Genomic DNA, 27,852 nt, shown 5'->3' with positions numbered 1-27,852 from the left:
GTGCAAGAAGAAGTAAAAAAGGCGAATGAAATGCCAGCCTTCATATCAAGGAGGCAGGAATACAATTGAGAGGAAGTGATGCTTCATTGTTAGTCAGACCCCATCTGGAGTGTTGTGTTCAGTCATGGAAGGATATAGTGTTCCTGGAGAGGGTGCAACGAAGATTCGCCAGAGCGATACCAGGGCTAAAAGGTTTAAATTATGTGGACAGTTTCATAAATCTGGTCTGTATTCCCTTGAGGTTAGAGGTTGAGGGGTTATGTATTTGAGATGGTTAAAATGATAAAAGGATCGATGAGTAGATATGCAGAAAATATCTCCTCTGGTGTGGGAATCCAGCACAAAGAGCACATTCTTAAGGTTGGAGCTCGGTTATTCAGGAGAGAAATCATAAATCTGGAATTCCCTCCCCAAAAGGCAGTTGTGAATTTCAAGACAGAGATTAATAGATTTTTCTTAAGTAAGGGAATCAAGGGATATGGAGCAAAGTAGGAAAAGTGGAGTTGAGGTGCAGATCAGATCAGCCATGATGGATGAACAAACTCACGGGGCTGAATAGTCGACTCCTGTCCCTATATTACAGGTAGTCGTAACAGCAGTAGCGGCAGTAATAGTAGCGGTAAGAACAGCAGCAGTACTGATACTGAAGCTAATAGTTGTAGCAGCAGTAAGAGCATTAGCAGTATTAATAGTAATGGTAGCAGAAGCAACAGTAGCAGTAATAGTGTGCAAGTAATACTAGCAGTAGTGGTGGGATTAGCAGTAGTTGTAATGGTGGCAGAAGTTCCATAGAAGTAGTAATGGTGGGAGTAGTAATGGTGGGAGTAGTAATAGTTATTGTTGTTGAGCTGGAACCAGATGCGATGTGAATCCACCTTAAAGTGTTTTCCATTGTGACTCTGATAATTAACACGTTATTCGTTTTTAATAATATAATAATATTACTTGGTATTGTTATAATTAACATTTAGGTCACAGAGATCTCAGGCTGGTATCCGGGGACACCGGGTGCTCCGGCCGGGTGGAAGTGCTACACGGAGACCAGTGGGGGACGCTGTGTGATGTTTACTTTGGTTTAGAAGACGCCAGCGTGGTCTGTGAGCACCTTCAGTGCGGGGCAGTCACCGCAACCCCGGGAGCAGCTCACTTTGGGGAGGGAACCGGCCTAGTGTGGAAGGAGAACTACAGTTGCCAGGGGAACGAGTCCCGATTGTGGGATTGTCCGGTTTCATCCTGGGATCAGTTTCGCTGCTCACATGGAAATGACACCAGTGTCATCTGCTCGGGTGAGTCCACTCAGTGTATTGAACTGAAATACACCAACTGTAGATGTTTCCATTGCCACTGAGCGAGTGTTTGTCGATCGATTTCTCGCAAGTGAGTTAGTAATGAACCAAAGGGCTTCAATGCAGCACAAGTGTAATCAATGACTGCCTCGTCTTCCGGTGTTTATCTCTGTCCGGGTGATTCCAGAGCATTACCCAGAATTCAGCAGAATTGGCTAAAACGTTCAAACAACGACAGTGGCGACACTGCTATAGAATGGTCAATCTGCATTTGTATTGAAACCACAATAAATGATACCAGTTAAAATATGAATCAACACTATAAAATGATGAGGGTGTTCCATACGATAGATGTAGATAAGATGTTTCCACTAGTTTGGATGACCAAAACTAGGGGACATCAATGTAAGTTTGACACTAATGAAGTCAGTAAGTAATTCAGGAGAAAACTCTTTATTTAGAGAGTGGTGTGAACGTGGAACTAGCTACCAGAATGAATAGTTGAGGGGAGCAGCATAGATGCATTTAAGAGGAAGCTAGATAAGTGCAGGAGAGACAAAGGAATGGATGGATTTGCTAATGGGGTTAGATCAAGTAAGGAGGGGGTATTCCTATGGAGCATAAACACCGGCAGAGACCTGTTGGGCCGAATGGGCTGTTCCTGTGCTGTAAATAAATTATAATACTTGAAACCATTCTAAATGCTACCAGTTTAAAATATTAATCTATATGCGATTCCCCGTAGAGATCAGTTGTATTGTCATTGAAAACGCCAAGTGTTAATATATTGCTCGATAAATAGTATGAGGTGATTTTAATATTCAATACACTGAGTGCAATATAATTACTAGTGATTGAAATACCTCAGGTTATATATCAGTGTGCTGGACCTCTGATTATTTCACGGGACCTCACAGTTCTCCCGGTGTCCTGGGTCACACTGATCGCTCACCAGCGCCGCCATCTGGTCCGTTATGTCAGTGCTGTTTTCAGGGCAAATTCGCTTCGGCGTTTCACACATTGGCACATGGGAACACTGGAGACAGGTGGAGGCCCATCAACCCTTCGGCCGGTCCCCCAGTGCCTATAAAGCAGAACTACTTCACTGGCTGCGAAGCGGTTTGGGACGTCCTGCAGTTTTGAAAGGCTTTACCAATTTAAATTTCTGTCTGTATAATTCCGTATTGAATAAGATAAACTTTGAGCAGCTAGAACCCATTTCAAACCCGTGCTCCTGCCTTTGATCACAGCTCATATCAATAGCCGGCCTGGGCCGCCCGCCCCCAATTTGTTTTTAGCCGCTTTCCCCAGATTAGCCTCCAGAAGCAGCTCGACATCTCTCTAAAATCAATTAACCGAGAAAAGGTAATGGCGGAGAGGATCTGCCTACAAGCCTTGTGGGTAATTATTACAGAAATGTAATCATTAAAATTAATAATATTATGGGATATTTTGGCTCAGTTTAACCGTTGCTCTCAATGTGTTTCTTTTTGTAGATGAAGGTTGGCCGCCGAGACTGACTAACGGGGAAGCCGCTGTGACGGGCGAGTGGAGATTTACTACAACGGCAGCTGGGGGAGAGTGCGGGACAACCTCTGGGACCTAAATGATGCCAACGTGGTCTGCAGACAGCTGGGCTGCGGCTCTGCAATAGCCGCTTATAACTCTTCAAAGTACGGAGAGAGTGAAAGGCCCGTGTGGGTGAATGATGTCCAGTGTGAAGGAAACGAGTCTCAGCTCCGGAACTGCAGCTCATTCACATTGAATCCATCTCTCAATGACAGCATCGGCGTAGGGGTCCTGTGTTCAGGTGAACAAATGGTTCTATTTTACAGAACCATAAAGGGGAATATCTAATCTGCTGAGAACTGTTTTAATACAGGTCACATATTCCTCTTTGTCTCTCCAACCACTTATTTAACTCAGGGGGTGACAGCAAAGCTAGAGCACACCGGCAGAACTGAAAAATAACAAGAACTTGCATTTATATGGCGCCTTTAACGAAAGATAAACGTCGTAAGATGATTCACAAGGAGAAAACTGACATAGAGTGAAAGCCCAAGGTTATAGGACAGGCGACTAAAAGCCTGGCCATTTGGGTCGGTTTCAAGAGCTGGTATTAAACCAGGAGAGGCGGCAGGTTTAGGGAAGGAATTCCTGATCTTGGGACCGAGACGGCGAAATCCACGGCCGCCAATTGTGGGCGAAGGAAGTCGGTGATGCACAAGAGGCCACATTTGGAGAACAGTAGAGTTCCCGAAATGATTAGGGATGGAGGCGGTTACAGTGATAGCGGGGGGGGGGGGGGTCGAATCAATGAAGATATTTGAACCTGAGGATGGTAATTTAAAACTACAGGTTTTGGCGGACAGGAAACCAATGGAGAGCAGTGAGCAGAGGGAAGCTGGTGAGTGTGACTTGGTGCGGGTCAGGATATCAGGAGTTTTCGGTTGAGCTGAAGGTTATGGAGGGCGCAGGATGGGAGGACGGCGTTTCAGCAGCACATGGGCTGAGGCAGGGACGGAGGTGAGCGATGATACAGAGGTGGAAGTTGGCGGTCTTTGTGACGGAGAGCACGTGGGATAGGAAGTTCAGCTCGGCTGTCAAATGCGCGCTGAGTTTGCAAATCAGTTCCTTTGTGCAGCATAAAAGTGTAGACAGATGTGCTGGAGATTCACTGGTGTAAGTTTCATTATGCTGTGTATAAGTGTGGACAGATGTTCTTCAGATGTACTTGTGTAAGTTGCATAATGCAGTGTGTAAATTTGGACATATATTTTGGTTACGGACTGATGTCAGTTCCAACATGTTGTATTTACGTGTAGACAGATTTTGTGGGCTTGTACTTCCGTACGTTGCATTCTGCCGTATGCAATGAGCAGCGGAAATGATAAATAAAGCTCTGGATAAGAATGTAAGCTAGTAAGACGGGTGGGGGGGAGGAATCAGGTGAAATTAACATAGGCCTGAAGATAAAATAAATAGGAGATGTGAGTAAATGCCAGACCAAGGTAATGAAAACTGGATACATTAACGGTTAGGGAACAGATACATTATAGAGCAGAAATATAAATTGATTGTTAAAAATAAAGTGAGTGGAACAACTAATAAAAACAAGTTAAATTGGCTGTACAACAATGTGCACAACATTCGAAACCAAACGGGAGAACTGGAGGAAATAAATCTAACGATGGAGAAATGAATAGAATGTTATGCTGAAAGGATTAGAGGAAGTGGGGAGGGAGGAGGCACGTGTGGACCATAATGCCGGGTTGGATTTTTGGGCCGAATGGCCTGACTCTGTGCTGTACATTCTATATAATTCTACGTAAGATGTAAGTGCAGAGAGATGTTCCGGGATATAAAATCATGTACCTGTCACAGACACATAAAAAGCACTTTTTTATTAAACTGCAGAAGCAGCAATGTTTGGATTGAGTGATTAGATAAATGTATATTGGAAGTATAATCCTCCTGCATTGTTCTCTAACAGGACGTGCAGTTAAGGTTCTCCGACGGTGGAAGTCCATGTGCTGGGCGAGTGGAGGTTTATTACAGTGGGACCTGGGGCTTAGTTTGTGACGATTCCTGGGACCTGGCCGACGCTGATGTGGTTTGCAAACAGCTGGATTGCGGAAATGCGGTGGACATGGAACTTCCTGCTGCTTGTGGACCAGGCTCAGGCCCGGTTTGGTTGGATGAACTGCGCTGTTCGGGTAATGAATCGTTTCTCTGGGAATGTCCCTCAGCACCGTGGGGAAACCACGACTGTGCTCATAAAGAAGATGTGAGGGTGGTGTGTTCAGGTAAGGGCGCTTTCTATCTGCTCATTTTCTGCAGGGTTATATGCGAGGCTTTACTCGGGAGTGTTTACATAGAATCTACAGCACAGAAACCGGCCATTGGACCCAACTGGTGTGTGTGATGTTTATGCTCCGCACGTGCCTCGTCACTCCGTACTTCATCTAACTCTATCTGCACATCCTTCTGTTCATTTCTCCCTCGTGTACTTATCTAGCTTCACCTAAAGGCATCTACGCTATTCGCCTCAACTACTCTATGTGGTAGCAAGTTCCACATTCTAACCACACTCTGGGTAATGAGGTTTCTCCTGAATTCCCTGTTGGATTTATTAGTGACTATTTTACATTTATTGCACCTAGTTTTGGACTCCCCACAATTGGAAACATATTATCTATGTCTACCCTATCTATCCCCTTCATAATTTTAAAGATCTCTATCGAGACAACCTTCAGCCTTCTCTTTTCTAGAGAAAAGAGCCACAACCTGTTCAGCCTTATTTGATAATTCTAACCTCTGAGTTCTGGCTTTATTCTTGTAAATCATTTTTTGCACTTTCTCCCGTGCGTGTATATCCTTTTTGTAATATGTTGAACGGAATTAACTACAGCCCCAACTTGGTGACCTCCATAAATTTTTAAATTGTACTTCCAAATCCCAAGTCCAAATCGTTTATGTAAATGATGAACAACAGCAGACCCTGCACCGATCCCTGTGGAACACCAATTCTGAGCTTCCACCAGTCTGAATAACTACCTTTAACCGCAACTCTTTATTTTCTGCTTTGTAGCCAGCTGGCTATCTATTCTGCTACTTGTCCTCTGACTCCACATCGTCTGACGTCAGTCATGATTCTAAGAAGTGTTAACTTATGGAAGGCTATTTTAAAATCCATGTATATTACATCTACCACATTAACCTTGTGTACATTTTCTGCAACTTCTTCAAATAATTCAAGTAGTTTGGTAAAGCATGAACTTCTCTTTGAAATCAAGTTTGCAGACGACACACAGCTAGCTGGGCGTGTGTGCTGTGAGGAGGATGCCGAGAAACTCCAGTATGATTTGGACAGGTTGGGTGATTGGGCAGATGCAGTATAATGTGGATAAATGCGAGGTTATCCACTTTGGTGGCAAAAACAGGAAGGCAGATTATTATCTGACGGGCAATCGATTGGGAGAAGGAGAAGTGCAACGAGGCCTGGGTGTCCTTGTGCACCGGTCGCTGAAGGTAAGCATGCAGGTGCAGCAGGTGGTTAAGGAGGCAAATGGTATGTTGGCCTTCGTAGCGAGAGAACTTGAGTACAGGAGCAATGATGTCTTGCTGTAGTTGTACAGGGACATGGTGAGACTCCACCTTGAATATTGTGTGCAGTTTTGGTCGCCTTATCTGAGGAAGGATGTTCTTGCCATGGAGGGAGTGCAGCGAAGATTCACCAGACTGATACCTGGGATGGCAGGAATGACGTATGAGGAGAGATTGCGTCGATTGAGCTTATACTCGCTGGTGTTTAGCAGACTGAGAGGGGATCTCATTGAAACTTATAAAATTCTAACAGGACTAGGCAGACTAGATGCAGGAAGGATGTTCCGGATGGCGGGAGAGTCCAGAACCAGGGGTCACAATCTAAAGATAAGGGAAAAGCCATTTAGGACAGAGATGAGGAGGAATTTCATCACCCTGAGAGTGGTGAACCTGTAGAATTCTCTACCAAAGAAGGCAGTTGAGGCCAATTCATTAAATATATACAAGAAGGAGATAGATATATTTCTTAAGGTTAAAGGGATCAAGGGATATGGGGAGAAGGCAGGGACAGGATACTGAGTTTGAATGATCAGCCATGATCTCATTGAATAGCAGAGCAGGCTCGAGGGGCCGAATGGCCTACTCTTGCTCCTATTTTCTAAAATTTCTATGTGCTGACTATTCTTTATTATATACAAAAGCAAAATACTGTGGATGTAGGAAATCTGCAATAAAAACCAATTAACGTGGAAATATTATGCGGGTCAGGCAGCATATGTGAAAATTCAAACGTTTCATGTCGATGACCTTTCGTCAGAACTGGAAAAATACGTAACAGTTTTTTAAGCAATTACAGAGTCAGGAAAGCGGGGAGGGGAGGAAAGAACAAACGGTAAGTCAAGAAAAATTAAATGACAAAAGGGATGATGGTGCAAGGCAAAAGGTCACGATAGTGGGACAATAAAGAAACAAAAGATGGGTCTAGAGAAGGTGTAAATTGGAATAGCAGAATCATCAGCAATGGCCGCTGTCTGATAATATTCAGGTATATTTATTATCTGAAATTTTTCAAATCAGTATTGAGTCCGGAAGGCTGAAAAGTGTCTAATCGATAGACGCGGAGCTGTTCCTCGAGGCAACGTTGAACTTCCAATCTCATCCCTTGCTGTGTTTTCACTACCCCGTCTGACCTACCCATCACTGACCCCGTATGATCAGCATCCACTTACGCCCCATCTCAATGAACTTCGAGCTCGGCACAATGCTGAGCTCTTTTTCCATCACCTTCACCTCCATACGCACTTCTCTGGCCAGAATCTTCCCCCACGTAGAGTATCCTTTCTTCCATCTTCAGTACTCTCGTTCCACCTGGATCCCTCCATCTAGACTCTTACACGCTCTAGATATTTTCATTGGGAATTGCCGGCGTGACATCAGCCATTTCAATTTCTCTACTCCACTCACTCACTCTAATCTACCTCCCACTGAATTTGCGGCGATGCGTTTTCTCGGATCAATTCCTAATATTGTCATTAAACCTGCTGACAAGAGTGGCGCTGTTGTTGATTGGTGAACTGACCTCTAACTTGCAGAGGCTGAACGCTAACTCTCTGAAACCACCTCCTACCTCCCACTGCAACATGACCCCACCACCGAACATCAGCCCATCATTTTCAAGATGGTCAATGGCCTCCTCTTCCCTCAATGGTCTCCAACGTCATAATCCCCCAACCTCACACAGCCCGATTCTACCTCCATCTCAAGATCCACCAACAGGACTGCTCTGGTACACCCAACGTTTCAGCTTGTTCTTGCCCCACGGAAATGATTCCTTCCTATCTCGACGCTTTTTTCTCAACTAATCCAGGCTCTTCACACCTGTATCCATGAATCTTCTGACGCCCTCCATTACTTGAACCGTTTCCAGTTTCCTGGCACTAACCATCTCCTTTTCACCATGGACGTCCAATCCCTCTACACCCCATCCCCCACCAGGCCGGCCTGAAGATTCTCCACTTCTTTCCTGAATAGTGGGTCAACCAATCCTCATCCTCCACCATTCTCCCCTGCCTGACTGAAATTGTTCTCACATTGAAAAATAACTCGTTTGACTCCACTCACTTGCTCCAAATAGACGATTCTGCTGTGGGAAGCCATATGTGTCCTAGCTGTACTTGATTTTTCGTGGGATATGTGAAACATTCTTTGTTTCTTTCCTACTCAGGCCTTCACCCTCACGTCTGTTTCCGGTACATTGATGACTGTATTGATGCCATTTCCCCCTTTGGTGCTGAACTGGAAAATTTCATCAACTTTACTTACAATTTCCATCCTTCCCGGGCCTTCACATGGTCCATCTGCGACTCTTCCCTTCCCTTCCTCAAGAACTCTCTCTCCATTTCTGGGGAAAAGCTATTGACCAATATCCACTATAAGCCCACTAACTCCCACAGCTAACTTAACTTCACTTCCTCCCAGGCTGCTTCCTGTAAGTATTCTATTCCATTCTCCCAGCTTCACCATCTCCGTCACATCTGTTCTGCTGATGCCACCTTCCATCCTAGTGTTTCTGAAATGTCTTCATTTTTCCTCAACCGAGGACTCCCCTCCACCATGGTTGAAAGTGCCCTCAAAGTGTCCTTTCCATTGCCCGTATCTCTGCGCTCATCCCATTCCACCCTTGCAGAACCACGATAGCTTCCCCTTGCCTTTACCTTCGAACCCACCAGCCTCCACATTCACAGAGCAACCTCCACAATTTCGGCCATTTCCAGCATGATTCCACCAACAAACACATCTTCCCCTCCCCTTTCAGCATTCTGAATGGACCGTTCATTCCATGACACACTGGTCCAATCCTCAATCACCCCAACACCCCCTCCCCTTCCCACAACTCCTTCACATCGAAGTGCAGGAGAAGCAACAGCTGCCCTTTTCACTCCTCCCTTCCCACCGTCCAGGGCTCCAAATACACCTTCCAGGTGAAACAGTAATTTACTTGTACTTCTTTCAATTTAGTATACTGTATTCACTGCTCAAGATGCAGTCTCCTCACATAGGGGAGGTCAAACGCAGATTGGTGACCGCTTTGTGGAACCCCTCCGTTCAGTCTGCAAGCTGACACCAAGCTTCCACTTACCTGTGATATTTATTCTATGCCCCAATCCCACTCTGACCTCTCTGTCCTCAAACTCCTACACTGGTCAATGAAGCTCAACGTAAGCTCGAAGAAAAGCACCTCATCTTTCAATAAGGAACTTTACAGCCTTCTGGACTCAACATTGTGTTCAACAATATCAGATCATAACCTCTGCCCAAATGCTTTCGTGCAGTAGCTATTGCTGATGATGCTGCTATTCCCATTAACACCTGCTCCAGACAAATATTTTGTTTCTTTTGTCCCATTACCATCTCCTTTTGCCTTGCACTATCATCCATTTTGTCTCTTAATCTGTCCTGCCTTCCATCCTATCACAAGCCTTCCCTTTTGTTCCTGCCGTCCCCAATTTCCCCCTCCTGTACTTCCTTAAAAACCTTTTCCATCTCCAACGTTTTCCAGTTCTGACGAAGGGTCACCGTCTTGAATCGTTAAGTCTGTTTCTATCTCCACAGATGCGGCCTGACCTGCTGAGTATTTCCAGCATGTTCTATTTTTATTGTTTGTTTAATGTTCGATTTCTAGCTGTATTTCTATTAAATTTCTGAATAATTATCGACACTAGTGAACACACCCGGTGCAACATGTTTTGTGCAGTATGAACACACAGCGAGTTATCAATTGAACCACCTGGATATTTCTTGCTTCATTGACAGAGCACAAGGAGCTGAGACTGGTGAAAGGAAAGCATCGTTGTGAAGGAAGAGTGGAAGTGTTCTACAATGGGACCTGGGGAACAGTGTGCTCGGAGAAACTGGATCGACATGATGCAGAAGTGATCTGTAAACAGTTACAGTGCGGCCCCCTCATATCTATTGAGTATCACACTCGGTTATTCGGAGCGGGATCCGGACCCATTTGGCTCGATGAGATGGAGTGTGATTCGGACGAATCCTTCCTTTGGCAGTGTCAGACAGACCCGTGGGGTGAACACAACTGTCATCACGGGGAGGATGCAGGTGTTGCTTGTTCAGGTAACACAAGGAACCTCTCAATGTGCGGGTATTATTTCAAACATTGATGTCCAATACAGTCAGCATATTTCTCCTCTTAACAGAAGCCAAAGTGCCGGAGAGATCCCACAGTTCAAGGGTCTGCGATCGAGAATCTGGGTCTAAACATGAACATTCACCAGGTGCTTCAACCTCTTCATTATACCAACTATCTGACTTGTATTCCAGGCTTGTACTAAATAAATAACAATAAATGATTCTCTTTGATAGACTCGGGACAACCGTTGCGCCTGGTTGGAGGCAACACCAACTGCTCCGGGAGAGTGGAGATATTGTCCAATAACAGTTGGGGCATGGTGTGTGATGACTCCTGGGATATGGCCGATGCCAATGTGGTAATCATCAGCTGGTTTCCTTGCCCAGCTCGATCTGAAGCCATAAGACTTCATGGTTCTGGAGTCAATGTTCAGCACTCCCATTACCACTCCCCCCAGAATGTATTGCATTGTACCGCCACCTCTGGTGGGTCTATCCTGCCGGTGGGACAGGACATACCCAGGGATGGTGATGGTGGAGTCTGGGACATTGGCTTAAAGGTATGATTCTGTGAGTATCACTATGTCAGGCTGTTGCTTGCTAGTCTGAGGGACAGCTCGCCCAATTTTGGAACAAGTCCGCAGATGTTAATGAGGAGGACTTTGCAGGGTCGACTGGGCTGGGTGTGTCGCTGTCGTATTCAAGGTGGATCATGATCAGGAAACCCCGCTCACTCTCTCTGTACTAACCGACTGTGTTATACACTATTTTCTCTGCTCTGATACCGGAGGTCTTACCTGTACTAATGGACTGTACCTTATTGAGTCTGACTGCTGGGAGGGCCGACATTTATGTTCCATCTCTAGTTGCCCTGATAAGGTAGTGGTGGGCCTTCCTCTGAACCACTACAGTCCTTGTAGTGAATGATCGCCCACAATGGTGTCAGTTACCAAATTCCAGGATATTGTAACAGGGACGATGAAGGTATTTTGTTGTCTGCTCCTATGTGCTAATCAATCTCTCCAATAACCATCCATTTTTTGTGTTTGACAGTTTCGGGTTCCATTGACTCCCTCAATCAGATCGGATATTACACCAGTGACATTTTGGGTGACAATGATCCGGGTTCAGAAATATCTGAAAGGAACTCCTCCAGTCTTCAGGGTGGGTACATTTTTACTTCCTATAATCTTATTTTCGACTTCAAGCTCTCTACCACGTAAACCAACAACTAAAGACATCAGAACTTATTCGCCGAAAAATGAGACTGCCAAGGATCCGTAGTACTGGACAGTGATTTTAGTTACAGAATATTGTGGAAATACTTTTGATTTGAAATAACATCTTATCGACTTCCCCCAATGATATAATGGAAGGAAACATTCAGTTCATTGTGTTTCCTCACACGGCTCTATGGGCCGTGAAATGTGAAATGTATGTGTAGGTTGGGTGGGTGATTCAGTGGGAAATGTGTGACTTTAAAACGGAGACTAAACTGCCCCGACACGACACGGTCCAATCATTGCCCCAGATAACCCCACTTCACCCGAAGACCACATTGGTCCACTCTCCCGCCCTGCAAGGCCCGGGTAGATTGATTTATAATAATATCATTCTGAGCACTCAGTGCTGGCATTTGGTTTCAGTGGAAATCTCTATTTCCTCCCAGGTCCGGTTCCGGGCGATTATGACGATGTCGAGACTGGAGTCACTGACACTCAGGGCAGTCACTTTCTGCTGGACGGTGGTCCTGATGTTCTCCTCACACTCAGAAGTGCCGGCGGTGATCTCTCCACTCTCGGTGAGTTACATCTCTGACATCCCCGCAGTCACCAGCCCTCTGTGTAGGAATGGACTGGCGCTGTTTTAAATTCCTTTCAATCGGCGGTGACACAGGGAGTTGGTTGATTTAAGTCCATGCTGTGATTACAGGAAATGAAGTGTTCTAGAAAAGAGATGTCCTAGAAAAGAGATCCTGATGCTGTTCAGTGTGGATTATCTTCCTTGTTAATACTCGCACCAGGAATCATTCCAGTGCTCAAACTGAACCGCCCGATTCTCGGATATTAGATGCACCTCGTCTGCTGTCACCCAGCGGTAAAACACAGCACGGGGGTGTGGGTAGAAAACAATTCTCTTCCACTCACAGACCAACAAAGTCCAGCCCCTTCACCAAATTGACAGATATATGTGACCCACACTGATGCGGGTTTTACCGCCATCATTAACCCATAATCTGTCTCTCCCACAGTGTACAGCTCTCAGACCCGCACTGATCCCGGTTTACCGGTTCCTTCCACTCCTGGTAACAATGACCATGTTCACTGTGACACGTTCACAACCCCGGACATTCCGCCACCGATGGGCAGTGACTGTGTGGCTCAAAATGTTACATTTACGTCAAGCCGGTAAGAGCAATGTTTTATTATATGTTGCATTGTTTGTGCCCCAGTGCTGGGTGAGTGTCCAGTCCCGGGTGGATTCTACTGTGTGACAATGGGCAGTGTGTTCAACCGTTAGTGATACTGAAACTAGCAGAGAGAACATGCTGTGTATTTACTGTGGAAATAAACACCCCATTATACTGGCTGTAATTAATTCAATTCTGTGATTGTGGGGAGTGTCTTTAACGGCAAACTATATTGAAACTATCAGAGAGATTATGTTTATTTATTAGTTAAATAAAAGTCAAATAGAAGTGACATATCAGGGAGAATATTGTGAGTAGTGAAAAAGACTCCATTTGATTGTATGTTGTGTTGGTGAATTGTTTAATCCTCTCTCTCTCTCTCAAGCTGTTTGTTTTTTCCTTTCAGGTAAAAGTCAGCGGAAAATCCCGGATGCGATGTCCCGGGGCGTGTCACAGAGTAGCGGAAAATATTGTGTGTGAAATCTGAGAGAATATACATTAACTTTTCCAACAGTGTGCACATGCTGAATGTGCTTCTCTTCACGATATAAACAACACTTTAGTTTATCAATCGCCATGTTAATTTGTTTTGAAATAAATAGATTTAGCTCTTCTTTATATTTTGGCTGCGTTCTGCTTAATTAAAATTATAAAACAAAGAATGTATTCGGATCATTGCTCTGTCTATATTAATACTGTAAGACACTGCTCTGCGTGGATTAATCAACTCTGTAACAGAGATTAAGAACCTATGTTTATTGTTGAAGGTTTTATATGAACTTCATTTTGTAACCGCTTCACTTTTTCATCCTCTATTTAAGATGGTTCTCAACCTGCAGGGGGGTCAAGTGATGTATATAGCGTTTAAAAATATAAAATGCATTTTATAAATATTATGTTTGAAATTTGTGCCTTTGTCGATGTTCATGTTTTTATTATGTCCCATGAGTAAACACACACAAATTCCTAGATACAGCAGAATATTGTTTTACTGCACGGCACCTGCCCCTGGGAATTCGGCGTATGGCGGGAGACCCGGAGAATCTGATCAGAGTTCCACGGCCACTGTTATTGGACTTTAATTCTAAAAGCTAAATACTTCAGTTATTCAGACGCAGTGAGCAATGGTCACTCAATCAGCAAAACGACTGTACCGTGCAGTGTCCGCCAGCAGGTGGCGATGCTTATTCCATCAGTATGACCACTGCAATGGCAAGTATCCACCAGCAGAGGGCGAACATTATTATAAATAAAAACAGAAAATGCTGGAACCACTCAGCAGGTCAGGCAGCATCTGTGGAAAGAGAAACAGTTAACGTTTCACGTCAGTGATATCTTCAGAAATCTAAAATGTTAGAGATTAACCGCTTTTAGTAAATAAAGAGCCAGGGAAAAGGGGGCATGAAAAGATCAAAAGGCTGAATGTCTGTGATTGGATGGAGGGCAGGAGTGATTCAGTGAATCCTCGCTTCCCTCACTCTGATCCATGCCCCTGTGAACTTGCAGCATTCCATTCTCTCAGGTACAAATCTGACATTATCATTAAATCTGCTGATAAGGGAGTCGCTGTTGTTGTGTGTTGAAAAAAGCGCCACCTTGTGGAGTCTAAACACAAAGGCCCACAATTTGCGATCGGAGGCTTCCCGCGGGTGGATGCCTCCGACCTGTGAAAAATCTCCGCATTTCCCTGGTGGCCCGGGAGGTTTGGAGGCTCGCGATCCTGGGCTTCTCCGGGTCCGCGCGGGCAGAGGCCCAGGGATCTCAGGTGCGCATGCGGCTCACAAGCACCCCTGGGATCACATGGGCCAGCTCAACCAATAAAAGAAGGGAATCCCCATTCATACTTCTGGGAGTTTCGTGCGGACGGAGCGCCCATAAATATGAATGTGGATCACTTTAAAAATACACGAACTCATAAAATAAATAAATAAATTACATAGTTAATATTAATTAAAATGCCTTTTAATGCTATTGTAATCGAAAAATTAATGTTTTGAACAAATATGTATTAACGGGACTAAAAATAATCTTAACTTATTGGACAGGGTTGTTAATGTATAAATGTGTGATAACATTTTATTTAGCTTTTTTAAAACTCTTATTCTGGTAACAGCAGGCCTTACACCTGCATTTATCAGGCATAAGAATTTCACAGGCATTCAGCGGGCGTAAGTTGGGCAAATAGCGGAAATCTCCACCGGCAGAGGCCCATCTCCCTGGGATACGGAGGATCTGTCAAGAAGATTCCGATGCCTAAATCTGGAACCAGCGCGGCCCCTACGGTCACGTACACATCTCGTACACACCCGTAGGTGTCGCAAAATACACCCCAAACTCTGACATCTCCTCGTCCCTCCCCCGCACCGTGACCCCACCACCGAACATCAAGCAATCCTTTCCCAGACTGGCACTGACCTCATCTCCTCTGGAGATCTTCACCGCACGGCCTCCAAACTCATAGCCCACTAACCTGGCACAGCCCCTGCTGCCTCCTTTCAAACATCCACAGACAGGACCCCGCCGGTAGAACAATCATATCAACCTGTTAATGCCCCCGGAACTGATTTCTTCCAATCACAACTGTAAATGTTCTCCCCTTGTCTAATGTCTTCCGACGCCATTCACCTTTTTCACCATTCCAGTTTCTTGGTCATAGCCGTCTCCTTTTCACCATAGATGTCCAGTCCTTCTACAACCTCACTCCCACCAGGACGCCCAGTCGCTCTACACCTCCACATCACCAGGATGGGCTGTGGTCCCTGCGCTTCTTCCATACATGGCGGCTAAACCAATCCTGATCCACAACCACCCTCCTCCACCTGGCCACACTCGGTCTCACATTAAACAGCTTTTCCTTTGACGCTGCTCACTTCCTCCAAATAAATTTGTCACTGGTGAACCTATATGGGTCCAAGCTATGCCGGTCTTTTAAGGTTATATATGGAATATTCCTTGCTTCAGACCAAGTCAGGTCACATCCTTGACATCTTTTATCTGGTGCGTTGATGTCTGTGCGGCTTCCTGCTCAAGCCGTGAACTGAAAAATTTCATCAATTTTGCTTTAAATTCCACCGTTTCACATGGCCAACTCGAACTCTTCCCTTCCGTTCTTGACTTCCTGTCTACATGTCTTGGGTTAGGTTGTTTAAAGTGAATCCCACAGCTACCTTGATCATACTTCCTCCAAACCTGCTTCGAGTAAGGTCTCCATTCCATTCTCCCAGTTTCTCTGTCTGTATCACACGATGATGCCACCTTCAATACTGGTGCCTCAACAATGCCCTCCTTTTTGCTTTCCAAGGATTCCCCTCCACAGAGGTTGACAGGACCCTCGACTGTGGATGGAGAGAAAACACAGCGAACTACAAGCCAGTTAGCCTGATATCAGTCGTCGGGAAAATGCTGGAATCCATTGTTAAGGAAGTGGTATCAGGGCACTTGGAAAATCATAACATGATTAGGCAGAGTCAACATGGTTTTATGAAAGGGAAATCATGTTTGACAAATTCATTAGTGTTTTTTAAGCATGTACCTAGCAGGGTAAATAAAGGGGAACCAATGGCTGTAGTATACTTGGAATTCCAAAAGGCAATTGACAAGGTGCCACGTCAAAGGTTATTACATATGATTCGGGCTCATGGGATTGGAGGTAATATAGTAGTATGGATTGAGGATTGGTTAACATACAGAAAACAGAGTAGGAATAAAAAAATCTTTTTCATGTTGGCTGGCTGTATCTAGTGTGGTGGCGCAAGGATCAGTATTGGGGCCTCAGCTATTTACAATCTATATTAATGACCTCGGTGAAGGGACCGTGTGTAATGTATCCAAGTTTGCTGCAGATGCAAAGCTAGGTGGAACAGTAAGCTGTGAGGAGAAACAGTCTGCACTGGGATATAGATAAACTAAGTGAGTGGGTAGTAAGGTGGCACATGGAGTATAATGTAGGGAAATGTGAGGTTTTTCACATTGATTCAGCCAGGTGTGTGCACATAGCGACCTTGCATTAACCTCTTCAGCAATCTCCAGCCAGGCAGCCTTGGTCTGTGAGGAGGCTTCCTCCGGTCTTCAGGAGTCATAGATTCATCGAGTCAGAACGGCACAGAAGGAGGCCATTCGGCCCATCGAGACCGGACCGGCTTTCTGCAGAGCAATCCAGTCAGCCCCATTCCCCTGCTCTATCCCCGTAGCCCTGCAAGTTTATTTCCCGCAAGTGCCTATCCAGTCTCCCCTTGAAAACATCGAGTGTCTCCGCTTCCACCACATCCGTCGGCAGCGAATTCCAGGTCCTCACCACTCGCTGCATAAAAAGGTTTTTCCTCACAGCACCCCCGTATCTCTTGTCCAAAATCATAAATTTGTGTCCCCGTGTCATTGTACCATCAACTAGTGGGAACAGCCTTTCCTCGTTAGCCTATCCAAACCTGTCATAATCTGTACACCTCCATCAGATCACCCCTCAGCCACCTTTGCTATAATGAAAACAAATCCAGCTTCTCCAACCTGTTCTTGTAGCTAAGATCCCCCATCCCCAGAACCATTCTGGTAAATCTCCTCTGCACCCTCTCAAGGGTCTTCACATCCTTCCTAAAGTGTGTGGTCCAGAACTGGACGCAATACTCCAGTTGTGGCCTAACCAGCACTTTATAAAGATTCAGCATCGCGTCGTTACATTTGTACTCAATATCTCTATTTATGAAACACAAGGTCTCATATGCTTTGTTAACCACACTCTTAATATGTCCCGCCACCTTCAGGGACCTAAGCTCATTAACTCCCATGTCCCTCTGACCCTGCACACTCTTTAAAACTGTGCCATTAAGTGTATATTGCCTCTCCCGGTTCCTTCTGCCAAATTGCATCACCTCACACTTCTCTGTATTAAATTCCATCTGCCAATTGTCTGCCCATTCTGCTCGCTTTCCTATGTCCTGTTCCAGTTGATTGGTATCATTCTCACTGTTTGCTACACCCCAAGTCTGGTGTCATCGGCAAATATAGAATTTCCAGGTCATTTATATATATCAAAAAAATCAATGGGCCCAGCACTGACCCTAGGGGAACACCACTGTCTACCATCCTCCAGTCTGAAAAACAGCCATTATCCACAATTCGCTGTTTTCTGTCCTTAAGCCAAGTCCATTTCCAAGCTGCCACTGACCCACCTATTCCATGAGCCTCAATTTTGTTAACAACCTTCTATGTGATACTTTTTCAAACGCCTTCCTAAAATCTATGTAGACAACATCCATTGCATTCCCTTCATCGATCCTCCGTTACTTCATCAACAATTTCAATTCGATTAGTCAAACATGATCTGCCTTTTACAAGTCCGTGTTGGCTCTCCGTAATTAGCTTAAACGTCTCCAATTTTAGGCTTGATTATTTTTTCTAAACTTTACCCACCAGTGATGTTAAACTGACCGGCCTGTAGTAACTAGGATTGTCCTTACACCCTTAGGGAACAGAATCTCCCTGCGTCCTCTTACTCCCTGCAAAAGAGCTTGCAGCGAGTCCTCAGTGAATCGGGGAGCAGCCTTGGATTTTGAGCACTCAGGGTCACCTTGGCCCATTCAAGCTGCAGCAGTAACGAGAAATGAGAGGCTGAGGCTACATGGAGCCCTTAAAAACAAGTGTAGCTGTGACCTCATCAGTGCAGACCAACAGACCCGCTCCCAGTCACTGCAGCAGGCAGCGCGCACCACGGGACTAATTGGTCCAATTAAATCAAAATGGGACATCGGGAACGGCTGAAACCGGCAGCGGGTCCGAAACCCGCCCACCAGGCAACCCGGCTCCATCCCGCCTCCTCCACTAAAATCAAGGCCGGCTGCAAATTTGTCCCGAACTCCATCAAAGTTCTGTTTTTGCTCCCAGCCTGATGTATAATTACCCTGATAACTTTAAGGAAGATAAATTATCTTAACGACAATGTGATTCTGTCTCAGGGAAAGTGCGGGCTCTCCAAATGTATCACTCGCTAACTTGTGGCCATGGCAACGATGCATCTACTGGTCCTTATCGTCAGTCTGATATTGAGGCAGATTCCTATTGCTTTTTGGGAACAGATTCGTTTTGTGGAGTCCATTCCACTGTGTAATATCCACACGGTCCTGCTTTATGCAGCCACGCGTTGTTCTGTCTGGTTCACAGTCACTTTCACCTTTGATCAATTTGTGGTCATTTGTTGCCAAAAGCTCGAAAATAATTATTGCTCCGAGATAATGGCGGCTGTGGTTCTAGGAACAGTGACTATGCTGAATTGTTTAAAGAACATTTTCCAGTTCTTTATGTTAACAGATTGGAATATGCTTGGGAACTCGCCCTGGTTTTGTTTTGTCACAAGCTGGGTTCGCATTTCACGGGTGTGGGGAGCTATCGAATTCCTTCATTATATTCTAACCCCGTGTGTCCCATTTATTCTGATTTTGCTGCTCAATGCTAAAACTGTCAGATACATTTTCGTCCCCAACAGGACCCGTGCCTGCTTCCGAATTTTAGTACCTGCATTTTGCACTGACATTATTTTAAAGGCAATGCTATACCTAAATCTAAATTAGTGAATGTTTGGAGAAGTATATCCATCAACATAAGTGTATGGACTTGACCCTTGACACTGTCCTGCAAGCTGATCGATCAGATTGGGTCAGAATTTGATTTGAGGAAGATTTAGATATAAAACAAAATTATAAAGATAAAATGCCTGATGGTCCAAAGCTTATTTATGGCCTGTTACGCTCTCTCTAAACAGATAGAGGAGTGTGAAATCCAGTGTGATGAGCTGGAATCTGCTAACTTAGCAGAGAAACAAAGCTTGCAGAGTGAGAAGCAGTCGGTTAAACAGACTTACTGGCTCCCCAGGTTAATATGAAACAATAGGTTTGGAGGAGGTGAATGCATGAGTCCAGCATGAGAATTCATAGCTGAGCGATGATGTGTCAGAGCTAGATCGAGCATTCAGAATGGTGCTTCAGGACAGAAGTGATGGCACCCCAGCCCGGCATGAGGTTGAAAAGGCCATCCGACAACTGAAGGACAACAAGGCCTTAGGAGCAGATGGAATCCCCGCTGAGAAATTAAAGTATGGCAGACAAGCACTACTGGCGTGAATTCATGAACTCATTTCTCTTATCTCAGAGACGCCATAATTGTGACCATCTTCAAGAAAGGTGACAAGTCTGATTGCCGTAACTACAGAGCAGTTTCCCTGTTGTCTGACACAGGGAAAGACATCGCAAGAATCCTCCTCAATCGCCTTTTCCCAGTGGCCGATGAGCTCCTCCCAGAGTTGCAATGCGGATTGCGCCCAATAAGGAGCACAATGGACATGATCTTCACCGCACTTCAATTACAAGAGAAAAGCGGGGAACAGGGGTACATGGCCTTCTTTGATCTCACAAAGGCCTTCAACACTGTCAACCATGAGGGATTCTGGAGTGACCTCATCAAATTCGGCTGCCCTCAAAAGTTTGTCACCATCCTCCGCCTGCTTCACGACGACATGCAAGCCGTGATCCTGACCAACGGTTCCACAACAGACCCAATTCACATATGAACCGGGGTCAAACCAGGCTGTGTCATCGCACCAACGCTCTTCTCCATCTTCCTTGCTGCAATGCTCCATCTCACCCTCATTAAGCTCCCACTGGAGTGGAGCTAATTTACAGAACAAACTGGAAACTGTTCAACCTCCGTCACCTCCAGTCCAGATCCAAGGTCGTCCCATTCCCTGTCATCGAATTACAGTATGCAGACGACGCTTGCATTTGCGTTCACTCGGAGATCGAACCCCAAACCATCGTCAACACCTTCATCAAAGCATACGAGTGCATGGGCATTATACTAAACATCCGTAAGACAAATGTCCTCTGCCAACCTGCGCCCGCCACACGGTACTGCCCCCCAATTATCAAAATCCATGACAAGGACTTGGACAACGTGGGCCACATTCCATACCTGGGGAGCCTACCGTCAACAAGGGCAGACGTCAATGACGATGTCCAACACCACCTTCAGTGTGCCAGTGCAGCCTTCGGTCGCCTGAGGAAGGGAGTGTTGAAGACCAGTACCTCAAACCCAGCAGCAAGCTCATGGTCTACAGAGCAGCAGTGATACCTGCCCTGCTGTATGCCTCAGGGACATGGACCATGTACAGCGGGCACCACAAAGCACTGGAGTGGTACCACCAATGCTGCCTCTGCAAGATCCTACAAATCCATTGGCAGGATAGGCGCACCAAGGTCAGTGTTATCGCTCAGGCCAACATCCCCAGCATCGAAGCTTTAACCACGCTCGATCAGCTCCGATGGACTGCTCACATTGTCCACATGCCCAATACGAGACTCCCAAAGCAAGCACTCTACTAGGAGCTCCGGCATGGAAAGAGAGCCCCAGGTGGGCAGAGGAAACGCTTCAAGGACACCCTCAAAGCCTCCTTGAAAAAGTGTAACATCCCCATTCACACCTGGGAATCCCTGGCCCAAGGCCGCTCAAAGTGGAGGAGAGGCATCAGGGAAGGCGGCAAACACCTCGAGTCTGACAGTTTAAGCATTGCGCAGGCAGCGCAAGGAGCGCACTTTAACCCAAGCACCCCACCCACCAGCCCCTTCAACCACCGTCTGTCCCATCTGTGACAGAGATTGTAGGTCCCGCATTGGACTCATCAGTCACCTGTGAACTCATTTTTAATGTGGAAGCAAGTCATCATCGGTTCCGAGGGACTGCCTAAGGGTAGTGTGGCGAGCTGTAACATGGAGACAACATACGCTGCCTCTGTGTCCGAGGGCCGATCAGCGGTGGCTGCCCTGTATCCCCCAGTAGCTGCCCCCAGAGCTAGTAAAAGAGGGTAATCAGTTGGGACAGGGCTTGAGATCTGAATCTGACAGTGAGGGTGATGTGCTTCTGATAGAGGCAGTGCAGAGATCAGGACAGGGGCCGGTGCCTCCGGTATCGGGGTTGTTGCGGTCAGTCCTGCAATACCCAGATGCAGATGCAGATAATGTGGAGCCACCAGCAGCTGCAGCAGATGCTGCTCCGACCTCAGGGAAAATTTTAAAAGAATTAGCAAAGGATGGAGGGATGTTCGACCCTGACAAGTGATCGATCTTTGAGCATGTTAGGCAGGTGGAAGATGTGAGGATCAGGCTGCAAATACAGCCGGAGGACCTGATACGGCTTCTTCCTCTCAGCCTCCCTGTGGACAATGGCGCTCGATTCCCGCTCATGGTCAAGAGGGCAGGAAAACTCCCCAGCAGTTGTTGGGAAGTTACAGCAGTCTCTACAGCCGGAGGAATCAGGGTGGCCTTGGTTCCTGGGACTAGGCAGAGTCCCAGTGAAGTCCCGGTTGAGTATTGTGATGGGTTATGGTGCTGATGGACGCGTGTCCCTGAACTGCCCCAGGCTGCCGGTAACTTGTCTCACAGAAAGTCGCTAGTTCGAGGTCTTCAGCCTGCCCTGCAGCCGCGCCTGGAGGAATCATGTCACTGGCAAACGCTCTGCTTTTCCCATTTACAAGCGGCTCTGATTCGCCTGTGGAGCAGCCGGAGATAGGCACCGGGATGCAACAAGCCTAAAATAGCCGGGTTTGAGGAGCCCAACCAGCAACAGCAGGTGGAGCCACTGATAGCAGAGGGGCTGATCAGAGCGATAATTGGGGGCCGGATCTGGAATCCACCGCCTCACAGCCCTGGGTGGAATCAGGATCGCGGGAGCGGACCCGGCCCGGGAAGGTGGAGCACAAAAACCTGATGCCGGGGAAACCCGGGCAATGGACCCCGCCCACAAATACTGTCTGACCAATTAGATCACAGCAACACTCCTGTCGCTCACTGGCGTTTGAGAGCTCCGCCCACATTGTGACATAGGGGTCTGAGACCCCCGCCCACATTGTGATGGATGAGGGGTCTGGGAGCCCCGCCCACATTGTGACGGATGGGGTGTCTGGGAGCCCCGCCCACATTGTGACTGATGGGGTGTCTGGGAGCCCCGCCCACATTGTGATGGATGGGGGGTCTGAGAGCCCCGCCCACATTGTGACAGATGGGGGTCTGGGATTGACGGTTTCGGGCCTCGCGGGTGGTCCTGGCACCGCTCCAATTTGACGACGAATGATTGCTTGTTTAATCTCACCAACGACTGCTGATATTCCCAGGAAAGGTGACAGAGGAGGTTACATGAGAACATAAGAAATACGAGCAGGACTAGGCCATACCGCTCTCGAGCCTGCTCCACCTTTCAATAAGTTCATGGCTGATCATCAACACCAGCTCCACTTTCCCACCCGATCCCCATATCCCTCGATTTCCCAGAGTGCAAAAATCTATCGTTCTCTGTCTTGAATATACTCAACGACTGAGGATCCACAGCCCTCTGGGGCAGAGAATTCAGAAGATTCATAGCCCTCTGAGTGAAGAAATTCTTCCTCATCTCTGTCCTAAATGGCTGACCCGTTATCCTGAGACTATGACCCCTAGTTCTAGACTCTGCAGCCATTGGAAACAATCTCTCCGCATCTACCTTGTCAAGCCCTCGAAGAATTTGATTCGTTTCAATTAGAACACCTCTCATTCTTCTAAACTCCAGAGAATATAGACCATTCTACTCAATCTCTCCTCATAGGAAAGCCCATTCATCCCAGGAGTCAATCTAGTGAACTTTCATTGCACCCACTCTGAGGCAAGTGTATCCTTCCTTAGGTAAGGAGACCAAAACTGTGCACAGTACACCAGGTAAAGTCTCACCAAATCCCATATAATTGCAGCAAGACTTCCTTATTCTTATATTGCAACCTGCTTGCAAAAAAGACTAACATACCATTTGCCTTCCTAATTGCTTGTGGTACCTGCATGTTAACTTCCTCTGATTTGTGTACAAGGGCTCCCAAATCACTCTCAAGATCACCATGTACTCATCTCTGACATTTTACGAAATATTCTCCTTTCCCATCTTTCCTGCCGAAGTGGATAATTTTACACTTCCACACATTATACTCCATCTGCCAGCTTCTTGCCTAATCACTTAACTCGTCTATATCCCTTTGCAGCCACTTTACGTCCTCCTCACAGCTTACTTTCCCACCGGTTATACGCAATCACAACACGGTTGCAGTGGCTATAAAAGATGGAGACCTGGGTCTGGATGTTCTGCTCATGTGTCTCCCAGAACTGAAACAATTAGAACCCACGGCGGAGTTTCATACTGACTTCATCACTCATAAACCTGACTGTGGCAGGACCAGTACAGAAGATAAGTCTCTCATCCTGACCCACTTCACCAGAGACAGCAACCATCTCTGAGAAAGACAGTACCCTCACCCCATAGATTGGCCGTACCCCTACCCTAGAAAGACAGTACCCTCACCCCATAGACTGACAGTACCCCTACCCTCGAGAGACAGTACCCCTACCCCAAAGACTGGCAGTAGCCCTACCCTAGAGAGGCAGTCCCTCTACCCCATAGATTGGCAATACCCCTACTTTAGAGAGAGAGAGAGTACCCCTACCCCATTGATTGGCAATATACCTATACTAGAGAGACAGTAACCCCGCTCAAAAATTGTCAATAAGCCTATACTAGAGAGACAGTACACCTACCCAATAGAGAGAGACTATCCTCCCGAGAGAGACCGCAACACTACACGAGCGAGGGAGTAACCTAGTTTCGAAAAACTGTACCCCAGACAAGAGAGCCAGTAACCCTACCAGAGAGGAGAGTGAGAGACAACATTGCTAAGTTAGAGAGAGAGCACCCCTGACTGACAGAAGCAGTTCGGCTTCCCGAGAGAGAAAGTACCACTACCGTGAGAGATATTATGCCTTCTGCAGAGAGACAGAACCTCAGCCGAGAGAGAAAATGCCCGAATGAGACAGTGCCCGAGGGAGACAGTGCCCAAGGGAGACAGTGCCACTACCCGAGAGAAACATTACCCTTACCCGAGAGAGACAGTGCCACTTCCCGAGAGAGACGGTGCCCATACAGGAGAGAGACATTGCCCCAACCTGAGAGAGACATTACCCCTACCCGAGAGAGAAAGTACCCCTACATGAGAGAGACAGTACCCCTATATGAGCGAGACAGTACACCTAGCTGAGAGCGACAGTGCCCCTACCCGACAGAGACAGTACACCTACATGAGCAAGACAGTAAACCTACAGGAGAGTGGAAGTGCCCCTACCCGAGAGGCATTACCCCTACCCGAGAGAGACAGTGCCCCTTCCCGAGAGGCAATACCCATACTCGAGAGAGACAGTACCCCTACCCGAGAGAGACAGTGCACATACCCAAGAGGGACAGTGCCCCTACCCGAGAGACACTGTACCCCTACCATAGATTGAACACCTCCCCGATAGAGACAGTTCCCTTAACCGGGAGAGAGAGTACACCGGGGCAGCATGGTGGCATAGGGGGCAGCATGGTGGCATAGTGGTTAGCACTGTTGCCTCACAGCGCCACGGACCCGGGTTCGAATCTGGCCTCGGGTGACTGTCTGTGTGGAGTTTGCACATTCTCCCCGTGTTCGCGTGGGTTTCCTCCGGGTGCTCTGGTTTCCTCCCACAGTCCAAAGATGTGCGGGTTAGGTTGATTGGCTATGATAAATTGACCCTTAGTGTTAGGGGGATTAAATACGTGGGGTTACGGGGATAGGGTGGGATATGTGTTGGTGCAGGGGTTACGGGGATCGGGTGGGATATGTGTCGGTGCAGGCTCGATGGGCCGAAATGGCCTCTATCTGCACTGTGGGGTTTCTGTGATTCTGTGATCTACCCGAGAGAGACTGTACCTCTACCTGAGACAGAATTTGCAAAATGGGACAAACATCCAATTGAGATCCTACATGCAGAATTCTGTAAAAGTATCCTCCGGACTCAAAGGAAAACCGTAAACAATGCATGCAGGGCAGAACTAGGCCAATATCCATTAATAATCACTATCCAAAAAAGCGCCACCAAATTTTGGAAACATCTAGAAATGAGCAACCCCCAATGCTATCATTACGAAGCCCTGAATGCCAAGAGAGGACCATAAAGAAGAATACCCTTAGTCAACTAGTCCTGGGACTCAGTGAAGTAACTACCAACACTACTAACAATAACCAGCCCAAGGACAGTGACAGTGTAACACAAAGAATTCGACCCAACATAATCGTCGCTAAGCAAAAGGAAAAATATGTCATATTGGGCAGAAACAACAAAAACCCAAAGCAAACTCAATTGCTACTTGGCCCTAAACAGACAATACAACTTGGCTGATTTCCTGACCAGGGTAAAGCATAGCAAAATGAGAAAAACCTTGACAATGTACAGACTTAGTGAACATAGCCTGGCGATCGAAAAAGGTAGACACAGGCAGACCCAGCTACCAAGAGAGGATAGGATATACTCTCACTGCAGTCAGGGAGTGGTGGAGACAGAGATGCACTTCCTCACAGCGTGTAGAAAATATCAGGGCATAAGGGAGAATTTCTACCCAAAATTCACAAAAATATGCCCGGAATTCAGAAATTTGAATGACGACCCAAAATTCCCATACCTACTAGGTGAAGAGAGAAATTGTGTAACCTTAGCGGCACACTATGTTACAGCTTGCCATAAACAGAGGGACAACCACTAAATATAAGAAAAGAGTATATAAAAAATATATGAATGTATACTTATACACTCAGGGATACATCTGTTTGTACACTGTATGGATAGATCTGTATTTTTGTGTATAACCGTGAATGTTATTCGATGCTTTGGCAACATAAGATGTACCTTGTCATGCCAATAAAGCGATTTGAATTGAATTGACAGAGAGTACCCCTACCCGAGAGAGACAGTACCCCTACCCAAGAGAGACTTTACCCCTACCCGAGAGTGACAGTACCCTTACTCGAGAGAGACACGACGTCTACTTGAGAGAGACACTACATCTACTTGAGAGAGACACTATCTCTACTTGAGAGAGACACTACCTCTACCCGAGAGAGACTGTGCCCCTACCCGAGAGAGACAGTATACCCTTCCCGAGAGAGACAGTGTCCCTACCCGAGAGAGACAGTACCCCTTCCCGAGAGAGACAGTACCTCTACCCAAGAGAGACAATACCCCTTCCCGAGAGAGACAGTGTCCCTACCCGAGAGAGACAGCACCCCTAACCGAGAGAGACAGTATCCCTACCCGAGAGAAACAGTACACCTACCAGAGAGTGACAGTACCCCTACCCGAGAAAGACGGTACACCTACCCATGAGATATGGGTACATATTCCTGTAAGAATTAATGTGTCAGCATGGAACATTGAAACCTATGAATATTTTGAGATCACTACTGGAGTTAGTAATTTAGTGTATGAATTATATCTGATACTCGAATAATATCACTCACATGCCCAATATCACTTACATGGTTGTCAGGCTAGTTCACCATAGAGATCGCAGCGACACGTCAGGAGTGGTATGAAGTGTCCTTGGAGGAAGTTGGAACTGGAACTGCCTGTTGGAACAGATAAAGGAGAATTTTAGCACTATTAAATAGAGAGAAGGCAGTTGGGATCGATATACCCATGATTGATGGGATTAGAGAACAGGCAATACAAGAGACATTGACGGTGGAAAACATGCACAACTTTGCAGAAAATTTGAGGGAAGTACAAAGTGCTTTCAATAAGTTGAGCAGTAATATCAATGCAATGATGACTAAAAGATAAAGGGAAACGGCCTGTGGATTGACAGGACCGTATTTTCCGTTCGGAGGTTTCCTGCGTGCGGTTCTGGAATAAATCCACGGTCTTACCCGAGGGTTCTCAAGGTCCGGACACTTCCGCTCCTGGGCCTCTCCAACTGGAAATGTGCAGGGCCCACGTATCCCAGAGGCACATGCGGTTCGCAAGCGTCCCTGGGATCATGTGGGCCATGGGGAGCCAATCAAAGAAGGGAACCTCCCTTCATACACTTGACAGATAGACCTGTCCAATATATGAATCGAGA

The 27,852-nt window shown here is 46.4% G+C and overlaps 1 long non-coding RNA gene and 1 pseudogene across 1 annotated transcript; one reads left to right on the top strand and one right to left on the bottom strand.

Moving 5' to 3' along the window:
- The window catches only part of LOC147098107 (scavenger receptor cysteine-rich domain-containing protein DMBT1-like), a 185,077-nt pseudogene extending 172,187 nt beyond the window's left edge, over window positions 1–12,890 (top strand).
- A 1,007-nt stretch (window positions 12,891–13,897) lies between these two features.
- On the bottom strand, window positions 13,898–27,724 carry LOC147098106 (uncharacterized). Its single transcript, XR_015074283.1, has 3 exons — window positions 27,659–27,724; window positions 27,269–27,358; window positions 13,898–14,182 (listed from the first exon to the last, which is right to left on the bottom strand). It is a non-coding gene; the product is annotated as an uncharacterized LOC147098106 (long non-coding RNA).
- Window positions 27,725–27,852: the final 128 nt, after the last annotated feature.

Source organism: Somniosus microcephalus, chromosome 30 (genome assembly GCF_052327205.1).
Source record: "Somniosus microcephalus isolate GS21.2 chromosome 30, FLI_Smic_1.0, whole genome shotgun sequence".
Lineage (NCBI taxonomy): Eukaryota > Metazoa > Chordata > Chondrichthyes > Squaliformes > Somniosidae > Somniosus > Somniosus microcephalus.
This window is presented reverse-complemented; position numbering and strand designations above follow the sequence as displayed.